Source organism: Prionailurus bengalensis, chromosome D3 (genome assembly GCF_016509475.1).
Source record: "Prionailurus bengalensis isolate Pbe53 chromosome D3, Fcat_Pben_1.1_paternal_pri, whole genome shotgun sequence".
Lineage (NCBI taxonomy): Eukaryota > Metazoa > Chordata > Mammalia > Carnivora > Felidae > Prionailurus > Prionailurus bengalensis.
The window spans coordinates 34,748,419-34,773,097 of NC_057356.1; the positions used below are offsets into that span (position 1 = coordinate 34,748,419).

At 41.7% G+C, this 24,679-nt stretch overlaps 1 long non-coding RNA gene across 1 annotated transcript; it reads left to right on the forward strand.

Moving 5' to 3' along the window:
- Nucleotides 1–112: 112 nt before the first annotated feature.
- On the forward strand, nt 113–24,267 carry LOC122470560. Its single transcript, XR_006293937.1, has 5 exons — nt 113–364; nt 20,505–20,641; nt 22,007–22,107; nt 22,669–22,775; nt 24,192–24,267. It is a non-coding gene; the product is annotated as an uncharacterized LOC122470560 (long non-coding RNA).
- Nucleotides 24,268–24,679: the final 412 nt, after the last annotated feature.

Consider the following 24,679-nt stretch of genomic DNA (forward strand, 5'->3'; position numbering starts at 1 on the left):
GAGAATCTCACATTAGCAACTTGCATTTTGCAACATTCTGAAAGATGGGTATCTTGAAATTACCTAGGTAACTACCCGCAAGCACAATTCTGACATCGTTGGGCCTGAATTCTGGATGCAGAGGCTGGGGGCTGGTCAGCGAGGAACAATGGTCATTTGTGAAGGAGAGGACACTTGAGAGCTCGGTGTCTCTATAACAGGAGGCAAAACCATGTTCACCAATAAGGTTTCAACCCTTTATTTAGTGAAATGAAGTGTTAGGGAACACAGAGGGGGTTTTTAAGAGCTTACACGTCCATCAGAACCAGAGCCACGGTGTGGGAAGAGAACCACAAGACATTTCCTCAAATACCTGTGGCTTTGTGTAAGTATGAATATATAACAAGGAACTCTGGTACTTTGCTCTAAAATTGTCTTACAGTTTTAAAGAAAATCTGGTTGACTTACGATGGCTACATAAAACCTGTGATTTATTAGACTTCTCAAATAGATCATTTCTCAAAACAGCTGAATACCAGTTAAGAGGAGGAAACAGTTGTATTTTTGCCTAGCAAACAACGTTGGTCATGCTGAGTATAGGCACATTTGCTTTCTAGATGTGCCCTTGAACATGTAGCATGTAATCTGTTCTTTATCTTAACAAAAGGGCGGCAATACATACACAGTCTTAACACTACAAGGAACTTGTACTTTCTTAGAAGAGGTTGGCCTTCTTAGAAGAGGGAGGGAAAAGGGGCGCCTGAGTGGTTCAGCTGGTTGAGTGTCCAGCTTTGGCTCACAGGTCATGATCTCGAAGCCCTGGAGTTCAAGGCCCATGTCAAGCTCTGTGCTGACAGCTTGGAGCCTGGAGCCTGCTTCTGATGTGTGTCTCCCTCTCTCTCTGCCCCTCCCCCACTCACATTCTGTGTGTGTGTGTGTGTGTGTGTGTGTGTGTCTCAAAAATAAACATTAAAAGAAAAAAAGAAGAGGGAGGGAAATGTGTTCAGTCCTATCACACACAACATTTTAACAGATTTGATCTGATTTAAAATAGAAACACAGGAAAACTGCCTGACCTGTGATAGAATTGTGCCTGATTCATAAAAATTCCCATCTATCTCATCATTCTCCTTTTCCAATCTTTCATACACAAATGTAAAAATCCCTCAGGATAAGCAAGGGAAACTAATACTGGGAGAGTGTCTAAAATATGCCAGGCATTTTGTTGGGAACTTTGATACTTTGTTGCATTTAATTTCCACTGCAGCCCTGGGAGATGTGTGGTTAAGAGCTGCCCCAGAGACGGCTTTATTATTCTGCTTCTGGTTGTATCAAAGATAAGGCACTCACGGCAATCCATTCATTTCCAATGTCTCTGTTACCAAAAGAAATAGAATTAAGGCATGGAAATTTTTTTCTCAGAGAATACGACTTTATCACTGATAATCCATTTGTATCTTGAGTGACCTTAAAACTAATATACTATTGTAAAATTGTAACTGAGAAAAAGAACTAAACAGTTTTTCTAGTCAAAATGCAAGTTCTTGTGTATCATAACTTCAATGCCAGGTATTTGGAAGTAGATACATTCATGACAGACGGTAACGGACAATTGGGGAGCCTTAAACTCTTCCAACAGGTCTGGGTCTTTTTTTTTTTTTTAATTACATTTTCTCGTATAATTGTATCATTTGAGCAAATCTTCTATCAGAATCCAACATTACAACTGTGAATTGCTGTAGACCTTTCGCGGTCATATTTTCTGTTAAATATGTGGTTTTGACTTGGGAAGAACGGATGAAAGAAGAATCTAGTAGGCTTGTGAAAATGATCACCGAATCCCTGAAGTATTTGTGTTCCTTCCTCATTTCTTAGGTCATTTTTATATAAGTGTATAAACATATGGGTGAGTACCCTAGCAACCACGAAGACCACGTCAGCAGGAAGATCCAACAGCATTCCACAGTTGTTACTCTTCCCTTTCATGAATGTGGAAACAATAAGATTATTTCTAATGTAAATCTAACTCCATGTATGGGGGAGGGGAGCGGAAAACCCTAAGTAAAAACTCTATGGCTTTCAGGGGATTTGATTCCTCTACAATTATCAGGGCAGAACTGGTTATGGGTATTTCTCAATTGTCAAAACTGGAAAAAGCCCTCACCAAGGAAAAGAAACATGGGACATCTCCCAGTTGATGAGCTGACTGATAGATTTAGTCGATCTTCGGCAAAGCACTAAAAGAACAGCTTTAACAGATCCTTTGTGAGGTATTTGTGTGGGTGGAGAATACTGGAAGTTAAAAGTCCCTCAAGATTCAAAGGAATACACCCCAGTTTGAGGCACTTCAGGTATTTTATGCCCTGAGATAACAGGGAGATATTCGGGGAAAGGCCATCCTGATCCCCAGACAGCTGCCCACACGTAAGCCCGAAGGCTGGCTCCACTGAGGATTCTCACTAGAAAAAGTTAAATCATTTCACTGTTCAGTATGTAATTCCATCTATACGAAAGATTCCATAGACACTACATTTGCACATGGTCTTCATATTTTATTACAATTGCTACTTCAATAAACCTGATCTCCAAATGTCCAGGCAAGGAGTAAATTGTGTCAAACTAAACTGAATCGGAGTTTCTTCTCCATATGTGGCCTGATGCTAAATTTTATCATCGACTACACGCATGCGATATCCCAATCACGCTTCACTAATTGTACTTTCGATATCTGTTCAGTTCCATCGTCACAGATTCATTCGTGAATATTTCCTGAATGCCCTACCTCGGCCAGGCACTGCCCTACTCACCAAGGCTACAGCAGTAAAGGGATAGAAAGGCCTAGATTCTCATGGGTCTTACATTCCTGTTGTGGCAAATGGCGGCTTTACTATACTTTGGTTGAGGGCAAATTTTACATAGGAAGTTATAGGAAAGACACCAATTATATTTGGACGCATTTTTTTTTTTAAAAAAAACCCTAAATATTTCTTGCTAGTTGGAAAGCTGTGACTTCGAATGACTCAGAACGGCACCAGCAACACATTGCTTTTCTGTAATTGCACAGAATTCTACAGAGCAAAACACTAGATATCTCTCTCATTAATCACTTCTTTATTAAACACCGTAATGGTTGGGGCACTTGGGTGGCTCAGTCAGTTAAGTGTCAGACTTTGGCTCAGGTCGTGATCCCTGCATCCAGCTCTGTGCTGACAGCTCAGAACCTGGAGCCTGCATCGGATTCTGTGTTTCCCTCTCTCTCTGCCCCTCCCCTGCTCGCACTCTGTCTCACTCTGTCTCTCAAAAAGAAATTAGAGAAAAAAATTTTTTAAATACTGTGATGATTAATTTTATGTGTCAACCTCGTTAGGCCAGAGTCCCCCGATATTTGGTCAAACATTCTAGATGTTGCTGTGAAGGAATTTTTTTAAAGGTGAGATTTAACGTTTAAATCATTAGACTGAGTAAAGCAGATTGCCTTCCAAAACGTGGGTGGGCCTCATTCAATCAGATGAAGGTCTTAATAGAACAAAGACCCAGGTTCCATGGAGAGGAGGGCATTCTACCAGCAGACTCCCTTCAAACTCAGACTGCAGCATTATCCCTTCCCTGGGTCTCCAGGCTGCCAGCCTTACAGATTTTGGACTTGCCAGCCTCCACAATCACCAATTCCTTAAATGTTCCTCTTTCTGTCAATGTCTGTCTCTGTCTCTCAATACATCCTACTGGTTCTGGAGAACCCGGATTAATACAAGCACCTACATCACTTTGAGAGATGATGAACTGCCATGCAATCTGGGGTTCAAGTCTTTAAAAAGCCAGGCGTATAAACAAGAAGGAACAAAATGCGGGCGCCGTGCCCATTTAGGAAGTACGTCCACATGCATATTCAATTTCGTGCAACCTCATTGTTATCGCCAGGTTACCAATAAGGAAATTTCAAAATTTCAAGATAAAAAAAGTACAGAGAAGAATGTAGTATCATCTACCCAATAACTAGATTTAACAGTAAATATCCAACATATTTGCTTCATCTTTTCCTGAAAAGTTTTCTATTACAGACATGTCATTTCATCTTTGAACACTTAGAATGTTCCTCTGAAAAATAAGGATATTTTTCCTACATAACTGTAGCAGTATTATCTCCAAACCTAATTCCCCTCTCATCAAATACCCAGCCAATATTCAAATTTTCCCAACCGCATCAAAATTGTCTTTGACAGCTGACTTATTCAAACCAAATTCTATTTGAGATTACGCTTTCCATTTGGTTGCTTAAAAAGAAATTAACCTTGTCTTTTAATCTGGAACAGTACTCCTCTGCTACTTTTAATCTTTTTTTCTTTTAAGGTAATTTTTATTTATTTTGAGTGAGAGAGGGAGGGAGAGAGAAAACAAGCAGGGGAGGGGCAGAGAGAGAGAGAGACAGAATCCCAAACCGGTTCTGCTCTGCCAGCACAGAGCCCAATGTGGGGCTCGAACTCACAAACTGTGATGAGATCATGACCTGGGCTGAAGTCGAGAGTCAGATGCTTGACCGATTGAGCCACCCGGGCGCCCCTGCTGCTCTGAATCTTGACATTGACTTGTTGAAGTGACCTGCTGTCCTATTTCATCGCCCACTTTCTAGAATTCTGTTTTCTCAAGATGCTCTTTCACCGGCTCTTCTCTCTTGTATTTCCAGTAACCTGGAAATTAGATGTTAAAACATGGTTATATCCAGGTTAAATGTGTCCTCGCTCCACTCTATCACCCTGATTTCTCTGCACAGAAATGTTGCCCATAATAATTATCCACTTAGGACTTTTTCGTTTGGGGAGTTAAGGAAGCAGGAAATACCTTGTTAATGGGGACTTCGGGCACGCTCGAGCCGGTTTCAGTGCTCACATAGGTTCACATCAGAAGGGGCTTTCTATCTCTTCGCTGCACTATCTCCAAGGCTGGTCAACCTATTGGCTAGTGGAAGATACTCACGTCCTCATCAGCTTATTAAATAAAGGAGAATGAAGAGTGCTGTGGATCTACCAGGAGAAGGAACTTGGGTCCTTTTCCCAAACATTCACAGCGGTCTACTCAGTTGCGGGCTCAAGTTTGGCCCAGCCCCTTCAGTGGCCAACAGCTGCTTGGGGCAAGGAAGCATCTGTGGCTACTGCGTAGTGTGGAGCCTGTATAGGGATTAAACTTGCAATCTGGCATATTACAGCTACTCTCCAATCAGCTGAGTTGACCACGATCACAAAAGAATTTCCTGAAAAGATACGATTTCTGGAATTTAAGGACTAGCCTTCCACATCTTTCTTTTCAGTTGTGCCTCCACCGATGTTCTCTTTTCCGTGGAGGTAAATTGTAATTGAGCCTCTAAAGGTGGCGGCAGCATGAGATGAAAGATGTCCGTTCCAGGCTTAACTCAAGAGATTTTTGTTGTTGTTTTCAGATATGGGGGGTGGGGGCAGGGAAAGAAAATGATTACTTTTTTTTTTTTTTAATGTTTATTTTTGACAGAGAGAGACAGAGCATGAGCGGGGGAGGGACAGAGAGAGAGGGAGGCACAGAATCCAAAGCAGGCTCCAGGCTCCAAGCTGTCAGCACAGCCCCACGCAGGGCCCGAACTCACGGACCGCGGGATCATGACCTGAGCCGAAGTCAGGCGCTCAACCGACTGAGCCACCCAGGCGCCCCGAGTGGGTACTTCTTAAGAACAGTTGCAAATTCCTTTTGACAATAACTGCTTAAAAGCATTCGATTTGAGGGTGCTGAGTTGACTGCAGTAAACAGCTGAGCTCCCGCTAAGCATAAGGCACTTTGTTAGGGGCTTTGTGGGGACTGCAAAAAATAATGCCAAGCTGCTTCATTGCACGAAGCACGTGTGAAGGTGGACCAAGCGGGTGTATGTATCGTGCCTACCACTGCCTGTGGCGTGCTCTAGGTGCGTGAGGTTCTTTACAGTGGCCTCACGTGTGTGGTGTCTTAGAGCGGAGAAAGCGGCTGCCGGGCCCTTCTCTTCGCGTTTCGTCTGGCCCTCAAAACAGAAGTTTGGAAAGTCACATCGAGGGAGGCCGCACTCACCGGACAACGCATCAGCCGGGAGTGGCTCTGGTGGGGTGGTTCGCCGTGAGGAGACAGAGACAAGACACCTCATAGATCCAGAGTCCCCAGGGGTTCTGGGGGTGTGGTTCCCCTCCCCCCCCCCCAACAGGGAGGTGGGTTAGCATGATCCCTATTTTACAACAGAAACAAAGTCCTTTGTATAAGCTATGTACCTGGCAGATAAAGAGCTTTTGGTAATGGTATGTATTCTATTTTTTTTTTATTTTATTTTATTTTTTTTAATTTTTTTTCAACGTTTATTTATTTTTGGGACAGAGAGAGACAGAGCATGAACGGGGGAGGGCAGAGAGAGAGGGAGACACAGAATCGGAAACAGGCTCCAGGCTCTGAGCCGTCAGCCCAGAGCCCGACGCGGGGCTCGAACTCACGGACCACGAGATCGTGACCTGGCTGAAGTCGGAGGCTTAACCGACTGCGCCACCCAGGCGCCTCGGTAATGGTATGTATTCTAAATAAGTGAGTAAAAGATCACACAGCTGATAGATAGCAGAGATGAAGTTAGGTCCCAGCTATCCTTTCAACCCTACATTTCATATTTTCTGCATCTATTACATACAGGCAGAAGGGTAGGTTGCTCATTTGGTTTCAACAGCAGATAGCCCAGCCCCATTCCCCGATTTATAGGACTCCCAGGGAAACAAAACAAAACAAAACAAAACAAAAACCTTTAATTAAAGGCAAGACAAGCAACCTTGGGGACCTTCCAGGGAGTTTTCTCCTCCCTTGACTCAAGAACATACGCCACAAATGATTGATTCAATTCAGGTACAGCGAGTCTTGCCCTTGAACCTTTACCAAAAAGAGCAATATCATTGTTCTTGAATTTTGTAAAAATGGAGAGTTTTACAAAACCATATCTTCGATGTCACCCCAGTATTCCCAAAGATATAGATGCTTTTGAGAAGTGTAATTCAGTCTTTTCATTGCTGTCTTTTTAATCTCCTTTGCGTTCTTCGTGGATTGCTGTAAACATGGCTGCCAGTTAGGGAAGGAGAAGGAGCTGGTCACATGACCCTGACCTGCTCTTGCGGCCAGTCCACGGGCTTCTCAGCAGGGTCTTCAGGGATTGCGAACACAGGCCTTGGTTTGTCGCCCCCTTTCCTTTCAATACAAAGGTGTCTTCTATGGAAACAATCATACATTCTTACACATGAAGTTTTGAAAATCTCTCTCAAGGTGCAGCCCTTTGATCTTTTAAAACTTTTTCATGGCTGTGTGATACATATTCTATTTGAGAAGAGGAAATTTGAAAATCTGAAAGAACCAATTGTTATTTAATGCAAATTTGTGAGATTAGCACATGCCTTCCCCACAAGCGTTAGGTGTGTCAGTGGCCTTCAAAGTGAGGCGTCTAGGAGAGCAGCATTGATCAGGATGCTACGTCAGAAATGGGAATTCTCAGGCTGACCCTAGACCTGCTAAATTGAGGTAGGGTACAGGAATCTGCTTTGAAAGGCCTTCTCATGTATTCCCAAGCAAATTACAGTTTGAGAACCACTGTTATAAGGATGATGCAACTTGCTCAGCAGACAGCTAAACTACCTAACCCAAGGGGGTCGACTGAATTCATGGTCATCTAGGGCACCTGGATGGATCGTTGGGTTGGGCGTCTGGCTTCAGCTCAGGTCATGATCTCGCAGCTCGTGAGTTCGAGCCCTGCGTTGGGCTCTGTGCTGACAGCTCGGAGCCTGGAATCTGCTTCAGATTCTGTGCCTCCCTCTCTCTCTGCCCCTCTCCCACTTGTGCTCTGTCTCTCTCTCTCTCTCTCTCTCTCTCAAAAATAAACACTAAAAATTTTGAATTCATGGTCAACTAAAGCATGTCAGTTACATAATTTTCTCAATCTCATGCTTGTTGGAATCCGTTAGGTTCTGAAATAAACATCTCTTTAGTCAACAAATACAATTTAAGTGAATATGCTCCAAAAGTTGGTCACGCATTCTTGTGCGAGTCCTCTGGACTAAGGCAGATGTGATAGCACGTTGGTGGCAATCACGCTAAAATAGTATATGCGTAAATGGGGCCATGTGCACTGTTTAAATAGAGATTGAAAATTGGAAGTGACAATTATTTGGGGTGCCTCAGTGGCTCAGCTGAACGTTGGACTTTTGACTTTGGCTCAGGTCATAATCCCAGGGTCGTGGAGATTGAGCCCCGTGTCAGGCTTCATGCTGAACATGGAGACTATATAAGATTTCTCTCTCCCTCGGCCCCTCTCTCTAGCTTGTGCTCTCTCTCTCGCTCTCTAAAAAAATTTTAAAAAGCTTTAATAAAAAGAAATGACAATTATTAAAAATTCAACATTACGAGGTTCCTTGTTTCTTCAGCGTTGCCTGTGTACCTACTTTATAATGTTTAAGCCTACTCTAAAATAAAGTACCTCATTTGACAAGAAATTTTACTAAAAAAATAAAATAAAGCACCTCTTTTAAATTAATTAATTAGCTTCAGGCCCGTCCTCCATAATTTGGCACATCACCTGGCCTTTGATCTCACAGGACTGTTTCGATTAACAAGTGAGATAGCTTATAAAGGGGTTTTGTAAGCCGCAAAAGGCAAGGAAAAAGGCTTCTTTTATTGGGCACTTGGCGGTTCTGCACTCAGGCAGGCATAGTTATTAAATGTCCTTTAGGGGCGCCCGGATGGCTCAGTCCGTTAAAGTGTCCGACTTCGGCTCAGGTCATGATCTCACGGTTCATGAGTTCGAGCCCTGCGTCGGGCTCTGTGCTGCCAGCTCGGAGCCTGGAGCCTGCTTCGGATTCTGTGTCTCCCTCTCTCTCTCTGCCCCTCCCCCGTTCATGCTCTGTCTCTCTCTGTCCCAAAAATAAATAAACGTTGAAAAAAAAAATTAAAAAAAAAAAAAAAAGCCATGGACACTAACCAGCGGGTCATCCGTCCAGAGGGAAGTCGGGAAGGAAGACTCCAGTGACAAGCCGAGGGGATGAAGACCGGGAACAGGGGAGACTGGGCCTTTCCCAGGCTCCGCTTTCATGCGGTGGGATCCATACAGCCTCCAGGGCGGCCCTGCTCCCTAAACACGCTAAGTACATGTAACAGTCATGCACTAGCAGCTGTTAGGTGCTCCACATGCTTTTCCAGTTGGATCAATGATCAGCCACTCTATCCATCACTAAGACGAATGGCATCCGAATATAGGACTATAGGTAATAAGAAACAGCCTGTCTGACATGCCTAACCATTTGAATGCTTGATGAGGTCCTTTTTACTCACAGCACCCCAGCTGCCTTCCAAGGATTGACGGCGGTATCTTCCGCATTTCTAGGATGTTGAAAAAAGTCAAGTAATACGTCGACCTATACCACAGATGTGGTCGGCTTGTTACCTCTCGTTTTGCCATTTCCCATCCAGTTCCGGGTTTAATTCGCTCTCCCCTTGACCCAATCGAGGCCCATGGGAACTTGGCATGTGCCCGGTTTTTCACCCTGGGACTTGAAAGCTCTAGAGTGTATCCTCCCAAGACCTCCTGATCCTGGACCACGTAAAGTAGTGTATTTGTCCCAGCTTGGCTCCCAATCCTGGGCCCTGGCCCACTGGCTGGGGCGGAGGGGGGAGGACATTAGATCTTTCAAAGAAATGCCTCTTTCCACTTCCTACTGGTGCACTAGGAAAATGCTTTATCTGCAAAGTCAAAGCACCTTGATCAATATTCTTTTCCCCCTTTACTTCTTCTGGAGAAACTTGTCCTCGCCCTGCCCATTGTAGTCAAATAAGCATGTATAACGTGTACATTTTTAAATACAAAATACTTTTTACTTCAGTGCAACATACGTCACATGAAATATACCATTTTAAAGTATGTAACTCACTGGCGTTAAGCAGATTCACATTGTTGTGCAACCATCACTACTATCCATCTCCAGAACTTTCTCATCTTCCCGAACTGAAAGTCTCTACCATGAAATACTAACTCCCCACTTCCCTCTCCCCCCCCCCCAGGCCCTGGCACCACCATTCTATTTTCTGACTCTGCTTCTAGGTCCCTCATATAAGTGGAATCGTACAGCGTTTGTTCTTCTGTGATTGGTTTATTTCACCTCGAACAGTGTCCTCAAGTTTCATCATGTTGTAGCCTGTGTCAGAATGTCCTTCCTTTTTTTTTTTTTTTTTAATTTTTTTAAAACATTTTTGTTTGTTTTTGAGAGACAGAGAGAGAGCACAAGAAGGGGAGAGGTAGAGAGACAGGGAGACACAGAATCCAGAAGCAGGCTCCAGGCTCCGAGCTGTCAGCACACAGCCCGACGCGGGGCTCGAACCCACGAGCCATGAGATCATGACCTGAACGGAAGTCGGATGCTTAACTGACTGAGCCACCCAGATTGTGTGTGGGGCCAGGATATGAGGGTGTGTGTGTGTGTGTGTGTGTACCACATTTTGTTTGGCTATTCCTCCATCAGGGGACACTTGGGCTGCTTCTATTTTTTGGCTATTGTGAGTAATGCTACTATGAAAATAGGTGTGCAAATATCTGTTTGAGTCTCTGCTTTCAACGCTTTTGGGTACTGCCAGATTGTATGGTAATTCTATGTTGAATTTGTTGAACCACCATACTTTTTTCCACAGCAGCTGCGCCCTTTTAATTCTCGCCAACAACGCCCGAGGGTTCCAGTTTCTCCACATCTTTGCCAATGCTTGTTCTTTTTTCTTTTTTTTTAAATAATAACCATTCTAATGGGTATGAAGTGATATATCATGAGGTTTTGGCTTGTACTTCCTTAATACTTAGTGATAATGAGCATCTCTTCATAGGCTTGTTGGCCATTTGTATCTTTTGGGGGGAAAGTTCTATTCAAGTCCTTTGCCCATTAAAAAGATAAAACAATTTTTACTGTAATTCGGGGGAACTCATTTCTTAGAGTTCTTAAATACATATAGAAAATATTTTCATCTTGTTATAGGCTAGAGTCCCTTATCAACCCATATTGATTTGGGACATAGTGAGGAAAAATCAAAAGAAACTGTAGGCAAGTCAAATTACATGCATGGAAATATGCATATTTCTTCATTGTCTACATTTGGCCACCACGGTGAATACATATCATGGCAAAACACCAAATAACCCAATCTTAAAAACCATATTCAGCCAAAGCGGGGAGAGCTCCAAACTCACTCAAAGCTGAAACAGAAGCTGAATATCACCATCACAGATTAAACTTCTGAAGTATAAAAATCAGTGACATGTTATCAAAATTTAATTAAGATTATAATTTTACCCTTCAATATTTTAGTAACCAATATTTTAAAGTTTGACACTTTAGCGTAGGAACGAAATTAGTCAATGTTGTCATCTGTGACAACTTTTGTAGTCATTTCATTGCATATTCCTGAGACTAGACTGTCACCAGCACATTGAACACATGGCATCAATCGTTTATGCATGGCAGAACAGAATTCAGTTTTCAGTCCTGACTTTTCTCAAAGGAGCGGTGTACCCAGGAAAATGTCATAAATACATTATATCTTCAATTACCAAAAAATGGTTGTCACACCGCAGCATACATTTGGCAAGCTTTATATTTTAATGTTTAGTTTCTATGGGCTCAAATCTCTAAAGAATTGTTTTCTTCTAAATGTTCTTACAGCATCTATTTTTAAGTTTATTAGAAGGAACAAAATGTATTTGGGATACCTGGTTTTTCTCTAATTCTTCTTTTCGACTGTTGACACATTTTAGTGTATCTATTTGGATCAAGGATAGTTTGTCATGAAGTTATTATATGTTGTTTTGGAATTTTTTTTTCCTTGTGGAAATGAGGTGGCAAAGTTGACATTATGATTTTTATATCACTCTCAGAAGATACAAGGGATTTTCACACAGAACTTTTTTTTTTTAAAGACTCTGGGCTTGGGGCACCTGGGTGGCTCAGTCGGTTAAGCGTCCGACTTCAGCTCAGGTCATAATCTCACAGTCCGTGAGTTCAAGCCCCGCATCGGGCTCTGTGCTGACCGCTCAGAGCCTGGAGCCTGTTTCGGATTCTGTGTCTCCCTCTCTCTCTGACCCTCACCCATTCATGCTCTGTCTCTCTCTGTCTCAAAAATAAATAAATGTTAAAAAAAAATTTTTTTAAAAAAGACTCTGGGCTTAAGGAGAAGTTTTTAAAACCTAAATCAAATGCAGTTGTTACAGATTATTTTGATTAGTGATAGAATCGAGACAAACAATTCTGAAAATATTGGAATCATGATATAATCATTCTTCTATTACCTTATGTTAGTAATTAAATTTTTATAAAAAATTTTGGCTCCATAATATATAACGTTCTTTCTAAAATTAACTCTCTAGGGGCTCCTGGGTGGCTCAGTTGGTTAAGTGTCCAACTTTGGCTCAGGTCACGATGTCACGGCTTGTGGGTTCCAGCTCTGCGTTGGGCTCTGTGCTGATAGCTCAGAAGCCTGGAGCTTACTTCGGATTCTGTGTCTCCCTCTCTCTCTGCCCCTCCCCCGCTCGCACTCTGTCTCTCTCTCTCTCTCTCTCCCTCAAAAATAAAATAAACATTAAAAATTTTTTTAAATAAAATAAACTCTCTCAAACACTGTCTTTATTTATTTTTAAAACACTTTCTTTTAGAGAAAAGATTTCACAATATTAATGAATATTGCAGCATTTACTCTGGCAATTACAAGTTTATGTAGCACTTTTGATTGGCAGAATTCGAACGTGGGAAGTCCGTAAGGAGATTTTCCTTCAAGTTATATTTAGAAAGCTTAATTATATTTGAAAGAGTATCTTCAGATAATAACAACACATCCATACCACAGTAATTCCGAATATCGACACTGTCACACTGATTAGATGCTTTGGGAAGCTGTGCGTGTACTTGATCATTGAGCAGCAGCCTCTCAGGGATTCTAGAAATGTCGCTCCGGAATCACTGGGTTGTTTGGCCTTCCAAAGGCTGAAAGCAAAGCTGAAGTTAAATAGCAGAGTTGGGCCGAGCACCAAGGCTCAAGCCAAGGGCCATTACATCCCTAATATATGCATTATTTATTTCTAAAACAGCTGAAAGATAGAAATGAGAGCTCTGTGAGCATGGGGATCTTAGTCCATCCTAAGTATCATTACTTTGGGGGGCTGTCGTTTCCAGGCTCTGAAGCAGTGACAGCTGAAAATAGAAAGCAATCAGAGGCCAAGTTTATTAGAATTCAGCTAGATCTACTAACGTTACTCCTTAGTCAGTAATTTTGGATGCTCAGAATGGATGATTCTTTAATAAGTTCTCTGTTAGGTTTACTTACTGAGTGCTTACCATCTGCCAGCCACTGTCTCTGCATTTTACAGGCACTAACTCCTCCAGTCCTCACAACGGCCCATGAGAACGGCACTTTTGTTTTATCATGGCCATTTCACAGACACGGAACCCAAATCAGGAGGAGGTGAGGCAATTGTTAAAAATCCACAGACGTGGAGTGGCAGAGCCAGGATCCTGGAGCCTGGGCCCTACTGACCACCACGCTGCCTGGGTGTGTGCGAGTCACTGTGGGGATGGAGGGACCGTCCGGTGATTGGCTTCAGATGTCCTGTTCTCTCAAGTTCAGGCCTGGGGACTTTCACCAGTGCTTTAGGCACCAGGGGCTCAGAGGTGCAGGAAGGAGACTGAGAACCACAAACTGCAGCCTAGGAAAGCAGGGTCGAAGACTTAACAGGGGAGGGAAGAAATGGAAGGATGAGAGAGAAAAGATAGGTGGGACTAAAGCAAAGGGTATATACTGGCTCCTTTAATTTGCCTGGGGAGAGGCAAAGCTTACCTTGCTCATAGAAGGATGCTTTGCTTGATAAAGCAAAATAATTACCACATAATCAAATTGACTTAGGTAAACATTTCCTCCTCTTCCTCAGCCTCCTCTTCCTCCTCCTCCTCTCCCTGCCATTCCCCACCCCATCCGCCTTCTCCTCCCCTTCATTTCTCCCTAAAGATGATAAAGAAAAATTCAGTGTTTGAAATTCTTTGAGTGCTGGATTAGATTTTGTCACACAGATTTTCTGGAAGATGATCATTTATTTCCTTAGCAATTATTTTTTTTTAATTTTTTTTTCAATGTTTATTTATTTTTGGGACAGAGAGAGACAGAGCATGAACGGGGGAGGGGCAGAGAGAGAGGGAGACACAGAATCGGAAACAGGCTCCAGGCTCTGAGCCATCAGCCCAGAGCCCGACGCGGGGCTCGAACTCCCGGACCGCAAGATCGTGACCTGGCTGAAGTCGGACGCTTAACTGACTGCGCCACCCAGGCGCCCCAGTAATTATTTTTTTAAGATTTTTTTCTAAGCAATCTCTACACCCAGCATGGGGCTCGAACTTACAACCCCAAGATCAAGGGTCGTATGCTCTACTGAGCCAACCAGCAGCCCCTAAATTTATCATCTTAACCATTTTGAAATGTACAACTTAGTAATATATTAGTTAAGTATATTCACACATATTAAGTATATTGAGTATATATTTAGTTAAGTATATTCACTTTGCATGCTTAATAAAACTTTGTAAAATAAAAGTAAAACATGCAATCAGAAAAAAAATGCTCAGATCATAAGATACAGCATGAAAAATTATCGCAGAGTTCACACATGTGCAACCTTCACTCAAGTTAAGAGATGGAAGGCTTCTAACTCCCAGAAGCCCTGCTCAAGTCCTCTTTCTATCATATCCACCCATCCCCTCCCCCTCAACACCCCCCGCATTAACCTCTAAACTGACTTCTGACACCAAAGATTAGTTTTGCCTGTTTTTAAATTTCAAACAGATGGAATCATACAGAATGTATTCTTCAGCATCTGGCTTCTATCAGTTAATGCTACACCCGTGAGAGTCATTCATTTTGCAATATGTGACAGTTGCTCATTTATTTTTGCTGCTATATAATATTCCACGATATGAATAGACCACAATTTTAAGTATCCATCCTGAATGTTAAAGGACACTTGGATTTTTTTTTCTAGTTTGGAAGTTTTTACAAATAATGGTGTGCATAATGTGTACCTACCTTTTGGAGTGGAATTGCTGGATCATAGGTTCTGCCTGTGTTTGGCTTTAGTAAATATTGCCAAATATTTTCTAAAGTGGTTGAACTCATTTACATTCCCAAGGGCATTGTATGAAAGTTGTGTTGCTCTATGTGGTAGACAGAATAATGCTCCGCCTGCAAAGAGGTCCACATCCTGCTTCCCAGAACCTGTGAATACGTTACCTTACGTGGCAAAAGGGACTTTGCAGTTGTGATTAAATTAAAAATCTTGACAGAGAGGGATTATCCTGGATTATACAGGTGGGCCCAATGTCATCCCATGAGTCCTTAAATGTGGGAGAGAGAGGAAGAAGAGAGTCAGAGGGGATGTGACCATGGAGGGATGGTCAAAGCACAGTAATGTTGCTGGCTGTGAAGGTGAAGGGACAAGAGCCAAGAAACACGGAAGTTTCCAGAAGCTAAAAAAGGCAAGGAAACGAATTTGCCTCTAGAGCCTCTAGAAAGGAATGCAGCCCTGTTAAATGAAACCTTGATATAGCTCAGTGAGACTTGTGTCAGACCTCAGACCCACGGAACTGTAAGATAATAAATTCGAAATGCTTTAAGTCACTGCATTTACGGTAGTTGGTTAAAGCATCAATAGAAAATTAACAGACTCCACATCCTCAACAATATTTGGTATTACCTTTCAAGCTTTTCATTATTCTGGTGGGTGGTTTTAATTTATATTTCCCTGACAAAAAAACTATATTAAGCGCTTTTTCATATGTTTCTTAGCCATGTGGATATACTCTTTTATGATGTCCATATCTATTGCCCATTTTCCCATTGATTGTCCTTTCCTTATTGATTTGTGTAGTTCTTTGTAAATCTTTCTTTGTTTATCTTACTTTCTTTGTATATCTTTGTATTTACACTATCTTCTACTTTATAGCATGTGTTTTCCCTCTCCTAATAGTGTCTTTGGATAAGAGAATGTCTTTTTTTTTTTTTAAGTTTATTTATTTTGAGGGAGAGAGTGCTGAAGGGGCAGGGGTGGGGACAGAGAGAGAGAGAGAGAGAGAGAGAGTCACAAGGCAGGCTCTGCACCATCAGCGAAGAGCCCAATACAAGGTACTCGTGAACCGTGAGATCATGACCTGGGCAGAAATCAAGAGTTGGAAGCTTAACCAACTGAGCCACCCAGGCACCCCCGCCCCCTCCTTTATTTTAAATGGATAACAGAACTTCTAAGAGAATCCAATTTATCTTTTTCTCTCATGGTCAATGTGATTGGGCCTGTTTAAGTAATCATCCCCTATCCCAAGGCCAAAAAGATACATTTTCGAGATCTTTTCTAGCTTTATTGTTTTACCTTTCATATTTGTATCTCAGTCCCTCTGGAATTGGTTTTTGTGTATATAGTGAGGTAGGGGTCAAGCTTCATTTTTTTTTTTGCCCCCACATGACCCTCCCATTGACTCTGCATCAGCTTTCCATTACAACCCCACTGTGTTACTTTTGTCTTTCTCTTACTACTCGACATCGCTGCTGCTGTCGTAAATCAGGCATCCAGACATGCGTGGGGCTGTGTTTGGGCTCTTTATTTTATTGGTCTATTTGTTATGTCCACCCAACACTACACATGCTTCATTTTGTAGCTTTAATATACGTCTGGATATACAGTAAAGGAGGCTTCTCTCCTTTCATTGTTATCCTTCAAAATTATTGGCTATTCTCATCTTGGCCCTTTGCATTTCCACGTAGACATTATAAATCAGACTGTTGATACACATGCGTGCGCGCACACACATACACACACGCACACACACACTACTCAGATTTTGACTGGGAATGAATTTAATCTAATGCAATTGACATCTTTACAAAATTGAGTTTTCTAATTCATGGTGTTAATGTAGCCTTACATTTTACTTAATAACTTAATAGATTCCCCTTAATAATGTTTTTCTAGTTTTGTATGTAATAGTCCTGCATCTCTTTCATTAGATTCATTTCTAAGATTTGACTTTTTTTTTTTTTGACAGAGAGAGAGCAAGCCTGCGTGAGCTGGGGAGGGACAGAGGGAGAAGGAGGGAATCCCAAGCAGGTTCTGCGCTGGGTATGCAGCCTGATCTCACAACCTTTAGATCATTACCTGAACCGAAATCAAGTGAGGGACACTTAACTGACTGAGCCACCCAGGTGTCCCTAAGATTTGACTTTTTTTTTTTATTTTTTATTTATTTAAAAAAAATTTTCTTTTTCAACGTTTATTTATTTTTGCGACAGAGAGAGACAGAGCATGAACGGGGGAGGGGCAGAGAGAGAGGGAGACACAGAATCGGAAGCAGGCTCCAGGCTCTGAGCCATCAGCCCAGAGCCTGACGCGGGGCTCGAACTCTCGGACCGCGAGATCGTGACCTGGCTGAAGTCGGACGCTTAACCGACTGCGCCACCCAGGCGCCCCAAGATTTGACTTTTTAAATGCTGTTGTAAATGGCACTAAAATTTTAAATTCTATATATAATTATTGGGCACTGACACATGTAGAATAGACCTTGTGCCCAGTGACTTTGCTAAATTTACTTCTTAATAGTTTATTTGTGGATTCTTATATTTTCCACATATACAATCACATCATTTATCAATAATGACAGTTTTACTTTGGAAGAGGCACATTTTATGTAGGAGAACGTGGAGAAATTGGAACTCTCATACATTACTGATGAGAATATAAAATGGTGTGGCTGCTTTGGACAGCAGTTGGCAATTCAAGATACTAAAGAGAGAGTTATCATGTGATCCAGCAATTCCAATCCTAGGTATATATCCAAATGAACTGAAATCATAAATCTACACAAAAACTTGTACATAAATGTTTATAGCAGCATTACTCATAATAGCTAAAAGGTAGAAATAACCCAATGTCCATCAACTAATGAGTGGACAAATAAAATTGTATATCTCTATAATAAGGTATGATTCATTCATAAAAAAGGATGGGATACTGATATATGCTACAACATAGATGAAACTTGAAAACATTATGCTCAGTGAAAGAAGCCAGTCACAAAAGACCACATATATCTTATGAATCCATTTATATAGAACGTCCAGAACAGGTAAATCCATCCAGACAGAAATAGATTAGTGCTTTCCTAGGGCAGGGTAGGTGGGGGGAGTAATAGAGAGTGACTATTAATGGGTATGTTTCTTTTGAGGGTGACAAGTTCTCAAACTAGATGTGGTGATGGTAGTACAACTCTATGAATATTCTCAAAACAATTGAACTGTATGCTTTCATGGGTCAATTTTATAGTATGTAATTTATACCTTGATAAAGGTGTTTAAAATTTTTTATGTAGGATCTTGAAAGCTTAAAAAAGGAGGTAAAAGGGGATACCTGGGTGGCTCAGTTGGTTGAGTGTCCAACTTCGGCTCAGGTCATGATCTCATGGTTCACGGGTTCGAGCCCTGCGTCAGGCTCTATGCTGACAGCTCAGAACCTGGAGCCTGCTTCAGATTCTGTGTCTCCCTTTCTCTCTGCCCCTCCCCGCTCATGCTCTCTCTCTCTCTCTCAAAAATAAATAAACAGGGGCGCCTGGGTGGCGCAGTCGGTTAAGCGTCCGACTTCAGCCAGGTCACGATCTCGCGGTCCGGGAGTTTGAGCCCCGCGTCGGGCTCTGGGCTGATGGCTCAGAGCCTGGAGCCTGTTTCCGATTCTGTGTCTCCCTCTCTCTCTGCCCCTCCCCCGTTCAAGCTCTGTCTCTCTCTGTCCCAAAAATAAATAAACGTTGAAAAAAAATTTTTTTTAAATAAATAAATAAATAAATAAATAAACATTAACAAAATTTTTTTTTAAAGTAGTAAACATATACTAATGTTCTGTAGTGTAATATCTGAATTGGGAGATTTTCGGCAATTCTCATTTTTTCTTTCTATTGTTTTGGATTTTTATACATGTATTTTTATAAGTGGAAAAATCAAAAAGAAGAAATGTCACAAAGAGATTTAATCTCTCCCTCCCCCTCTCTTCCCAGCAGCAACAACAAAAACAAACAAAAAACAAACAAACAAGAACATAGTTCGAAGGAGAAATGACTTGGCACCTGAGTTCAAGACTGTCTTAACCCAGGTTAACTTGGCTTAAAACAGTAGAGTTAAATGGTGGTAAATGGTAGCTAATGAAGCAAAGGGCATTTGGTATAAAGACTATATTTTTTTAAATTTTTTTTAACGTTTTATTTATTTTTGAGACAGGGAGAGACAGAGCATGAACAGGGGAGGGTCAGAGAGAGGGAGACACAGAATCCGAAACAGGCTCCAGGCTCTGAGCGGTCAGCACAGAGCCCGACGCGGGGCTCGAACTCACGGGCAGCGAGATCATGACCAGAGCCGAAGTTGGCCGCTTAACCGACCGAGCCACCCAGGCGCCCCTATATAGTTTTTTTAATTAAGGTAATTGATATACAATATTATATCAGTTTCAGGTGTACAACACAGTGATCAGACATTTGTACACATTGCAAACTGATCGCCACAACAAGTCTAGTTAGTGGGAAGATGCTGCGAGATATTAGAAAGAAAATTTTTGCATCCTTGGTCAGAGTAAATTGAAAAAGCCTAGTTAGAAAGTTGCTAATATGGTTGTGAAGCGGTTAATACTTTGGTCAAGATGTTATGTGAGAAAAGAGTGAAAAGGTGATCTTAGTTTCGGTGCTTAAACCAGCAGGGAATGGTGATGGCCCAGTTGGCAAGACTGTACACGGAAAAGGACGGAGGCTTCCCTGATGTCAGAGAAATTGGCTGAGGAACAGTTTTGATGGAAAAGTCATGAGCATGATGATATATAGAAAATGCTGTTAGAATGGATATTCCAATGTTTGAATTCTAGCTCCATTTGTGATCTGACTTTTGACAAATTACCTAACCTCTTTGAGCTTTGGTTTCTATTCCTTTAAAAATGGTAATATCAATACCTACTTCATTAGATTGTTTTAAGGATTAAATCAGGAAGTACATAAAAACACTCCGCATCAGGGCGCCGGGGTGGCTCAGTCGGTTAAGCGACTGACTCTTGATCTCAGCTCAGGTCACGATCTCATGGTTCGTGAGATAGAGGCCTGAGTTGGGCTTTATGCTGGCACCAAGCCTGCTTGGGATTCTCCCTCTCTCTCTGCCTCTCACTTACAAAATAAATAAATAAACTTCAAGAAAAAAAAAAAAAAAGCACTCAGTGTAATGCCTGACACGTATATCTCAAAAATGTTTCCAAATGTACTATATTACCACAGGGGGAAGTGGGGGGAAGGTACATAGTACCTCCCTGTACGTTCTTTGCCACTTCCTGTAAATCTGTAATTATTTCAAAATCCGAAGTTAAAAAGTGTATTAGCTATCGTGTGCATAAATTGTATTGTGTCATTGTGCTAATTTTTTAATTTATTTTTTATCAGATGAAGGAATCAAAGACCAGGAACACAAGCAATTTGGTTACAAAGAATTACGCAGAAGTGAAATGAGAACGGAAGCAATTTCTTCTGAACCCTAGAACCACGGGGCAGCATTACCATGAAGTGACCTTAGAATCAGGGTATGGTTTAATCGCTGAGTTCATCTGGGTTTCAATATGTGGTTCACCTATGTTCTCTTCCCGGTTCCACTTGACTCATCCATCCAGATTTAAAATAATAAACATCTCATCAGCACCCCATACTGTACGGGGGTAGGCTCTTCCCCCTTGCTTTGAATTGCAACTAACGTTTTCTGCCTTTTAAGAGAAAGGCACAGAGAAAATTAACACTGCTGTTTTAATGGATTTATTGCTTGTCACTTTCACCTCTTAGTTTTGACACTAAAGTTAAACTTTGCGAAACAAACCGTAGAGGGTGCCATACCATACCGCAGCTGGAGTAACTACAACACTGTCAGTGGGGAATCCTTTTGGATCTGCTAATGTGGAAAACAGCAGAGCACCTCACGTGGTGGATAAGAAACGGGGGGTTTGTTTTCCTTTATACTTGGTTTACAGTGGTGGCTCTAACAGGATGCTCTATTCTGCTCAGAACAAGCCGATTGTAAGCAACTTGCAGCAGACGCTGACTGTGGGACAGAGCTTACGTTCTGCTGCATTCTACAGGCAGCCTTCAACTCTTATAAACAGAGAAAGAATGGCCTGAACAGGGATGACTTGGATGGGGCTCAGTTCTGTAGCTATTTTCCCCTCTATTCTTTCTTTCTTTTTTTTTTTTTTTTTTTTTTTTAAATTTTTTTTTTTCAACGTTTATTTATTTTTGGGACAGAGAGAGACAGAGCATGAACGGGGGAGGGGCAGAGAGAGAGGGAGACACAGAATCGGAAACAGGCTCCAGGCTCTGAGCCCTCAGCCCAGAGCCCGACGCGGGGCTCGAACTCCCGGACCGCGAGATCGTGACCTGGCTGAAGTCGGACGCTTAACCGACTGCGCCACCCAGGCGCCCCTCTTTCTTTCTTTTTTAGGATGGTCTGAGAAAACATCTTTAGCTGGTGTGAGTAAAAAGACAGCCAATGTCTTTGAAAGACAGAACCAAACTATGAAAGATCTAGGAAAGGCTAAGATTTCACCTCTTGGAATGTCACCTTGACACGGAGCTTTAAAGGGGGCCAGGAGAGGCAAGGAAAGAAAAGGAAAATTTTACACAAATATTCACCTTCATACAATTTACCAAAATACGGAAAGAAGGCTTTTGGTAGGAGACTGGCAATTATTTTTTTTGAAAGTGGAAAATGTAATTTTTACTTGGGAATGGCAGTCTGTAGAGGGACATCTCACCAACCTGGCTCCAAAAAACACAGAGATGAATAAAAATGAATGTTAAAAATCTGTGTAAAAAGCACATTCTCGTATTTTTCCACTTTCAAACAGATTTTTTATTATTCAAAACAATAACTGATAGATCTGCCTTTTCTCTATTTTCAGTTTCAAGAATGACCACAGAAATGATAATTCCAAAGAAAAAAGTAAACAGTTAGATTACCAATACAAAAATTAATAAATGGAATAGCATTAAGCAATGCCAGGTAGGTTTTTTTTTTTAATGTTTTTTAGATGTTTATTTATTTTTGAGAGAGAGAGAGAGAGTATGAGTGGGGGAGGGACAGAGAGAGAGGGAGACACAGAATCCAAAGCAGGCTCCAGGCTCTGAGTGTCAGCACAGAGCCTGATGCGGGGCTCGAATTCACCAACTGCTAGATAATGACCTGAGCCAAAGTCGGACGCTTAACAGACTGAGCCACTCGGGCGCCCCAGGTAGGGTTTTTTTATTGGCAATCTTTTCCCCATGAAATTTATTGTTTGGTTTTGAAGAGCCAAATACATCGATTTCCAAGGCTTCTTGGCAACTCATGGAAGTCTTCACTAGCATTTGAAAGAAGACTTACTCTGAAAAATTCAGGCCTTCGTAGCCACATAGTTGGATAATACTTTTTAACAAATTGACTTGTGGGGTGCCTGGCTGGCTCAGTCAGGGGAACACACGGCTCTTGACCTCGGGGTTGTGAGTTCTAGCCCCATGTTGGGTATAGAGATTACATAAAATAAATAAATAAAATTGACTTGTGACAATTCCCTCTATTTTACAGATTTCAGTGGCGAAACAGATTCAGAATGTATACGCTGTGTTGTGCTCTGACCACTAAACAACATACAGCTTCCAGAAACCACAGACTGCATTATAGGTGACATCGGGGTAAGGGTATAGAGAAAAATAAGTGCTATTCTTTGTTTAAATATCATCTTTTTATAAGGAGGGAACAGAGTGAATTTTATAAATGCCGGTTTAAAAACCACTGATCTTTAAGAAAGGAGAGAAAAATCGAATGTAAAAAAACATGTACTTGTGCTGAACTGTGAATAAGAAAACCTTCACTGAAATGTCTAAAGACGATAGTGCCTGAAAGGACCTGTAGTAACATGTAAAGCAGGCAGGATTATAAATGCGTAGTTCTTGAAGAACACCAACGTTACACAGACCCTCCTCCTTTGCTGCCTTCCCAGAGGATAGTGAGATAAAGCTTACGGAGGCCTAGCCACCAAAGGCAGAGTTTGTCTTTTCACATCCCAGGCTAGCAATTGGTACACAATCCCTATCTTATCACCATCACTGAGAATTATAAATCTAACTTCCGGGTAGATTGTCCAGATAGCTTTCTTCATCTTTGTATACCCAGTGGCTTAAGTATAGCTGGCACTCTGTAGATTTTGTGGTGTTACAAGAGCACCAGTTAGTGCAAAGAGCAAAATCCTCTCCTCCTCCTTTCTATCCAGAAATTGCTAAAATGGTAAGTGTCAACAAGAGAAATATCCATAAGCAGGGCAGGACTGTCATGGACTGAGTCAATTGGGACTGGTTTCTGTCGATAGTTTGTGAATTTCTGTCATTTGGAGAGTTAGTGTCAGCTGAACTCACATAAGGGCATTCTGCAAGGGAAAGAAAGAAATAGGTTATGAGTTTGGCCTTCAGTTTTAATGATTCTATACATGAGAAAATTAGATTGTCTGATTTTTGTTGCTTTTAGAAATGTAATACATACCACACGATGTGTTCCATCTTGTAATACCTGAAAGGCAAGTTTTTGGAATAGCTCTGTAGAACCCAGTTTATAGGGGCGCCTGGGTGGCTCAGTCGGTTAAGCGTCCGACTTCAGCTCAGGTCACGATCTCATGGTCCGTGGGTTCGAGCCCCGCGTCGGGCTCTGGGCTGATGGCTCAGAGCCTGGAGCCTGCTTCCAATTCTGTGTCTCCCTCTCTCTCTGCCCCTCCCCCATTCATGCTCTGTCTCTCTCTGTCTCAAAAATAAAAAAATAAAAGGTTAAAAAAAAATTAAAAAAAAAAAAGAACCCAGTTTATTACACAGAATTACAGATTTCAGAGAATCGATCTGATCCTTAGTCTGATTCTCAGTGGCATTACATACCAATACAATGGGATAGGATGCCCACGGGCCTGCATTGAAAAGTCTCCATAAGACTGTTGACTCCTCCAAACTTATTTATAGCTTACTGTTGATTGGAAGCCTTACCCATAACATAGTTTACTTGTATATAATATGCATTATATACTGCATGCTTACAATAATATCTTTTTCTTTTTCTGGTATTTCTAGGCTATGCTGTTTGAGTTTTCTCAAATCGTTGCAAATCTCCAAAAATTTTTCCAATATAATTTTTTAAAAAATTCTACATACAGCTCAAATCTGTGGAGTTTAAGCGTCAACTGCATAGTGTCCTTGGTTAAGACCACGTTGTGGAAAGGCACAAGCTGACAAGAGGAATTTCTTCTCCTCTCCAAGAAACCAGACCTGCCAGTGTGGTATCAATTAAACAATTGGGTGTTTTGCTCTCCACTTCTGGAGCTTACCAGTTTCGAGGTCTTAGGTGGGGTAGCAGATAGATTTAGAGTCTTGAAGATAGGGCAGTGTGAAACGGAGTCAGAAAACCTGGATTCAGCCTCCACTTTGCACTTGAGCTAATCAATTAACACACGTTAAAAAAAATTGGGAATAAAATTTGTAATAGTGATTTCAGGCATACACCTCAAGTGCTAGCAAGATTATTTAAGCTAAAGAAAGAAAAGCTCATCATAGGCCCCCTT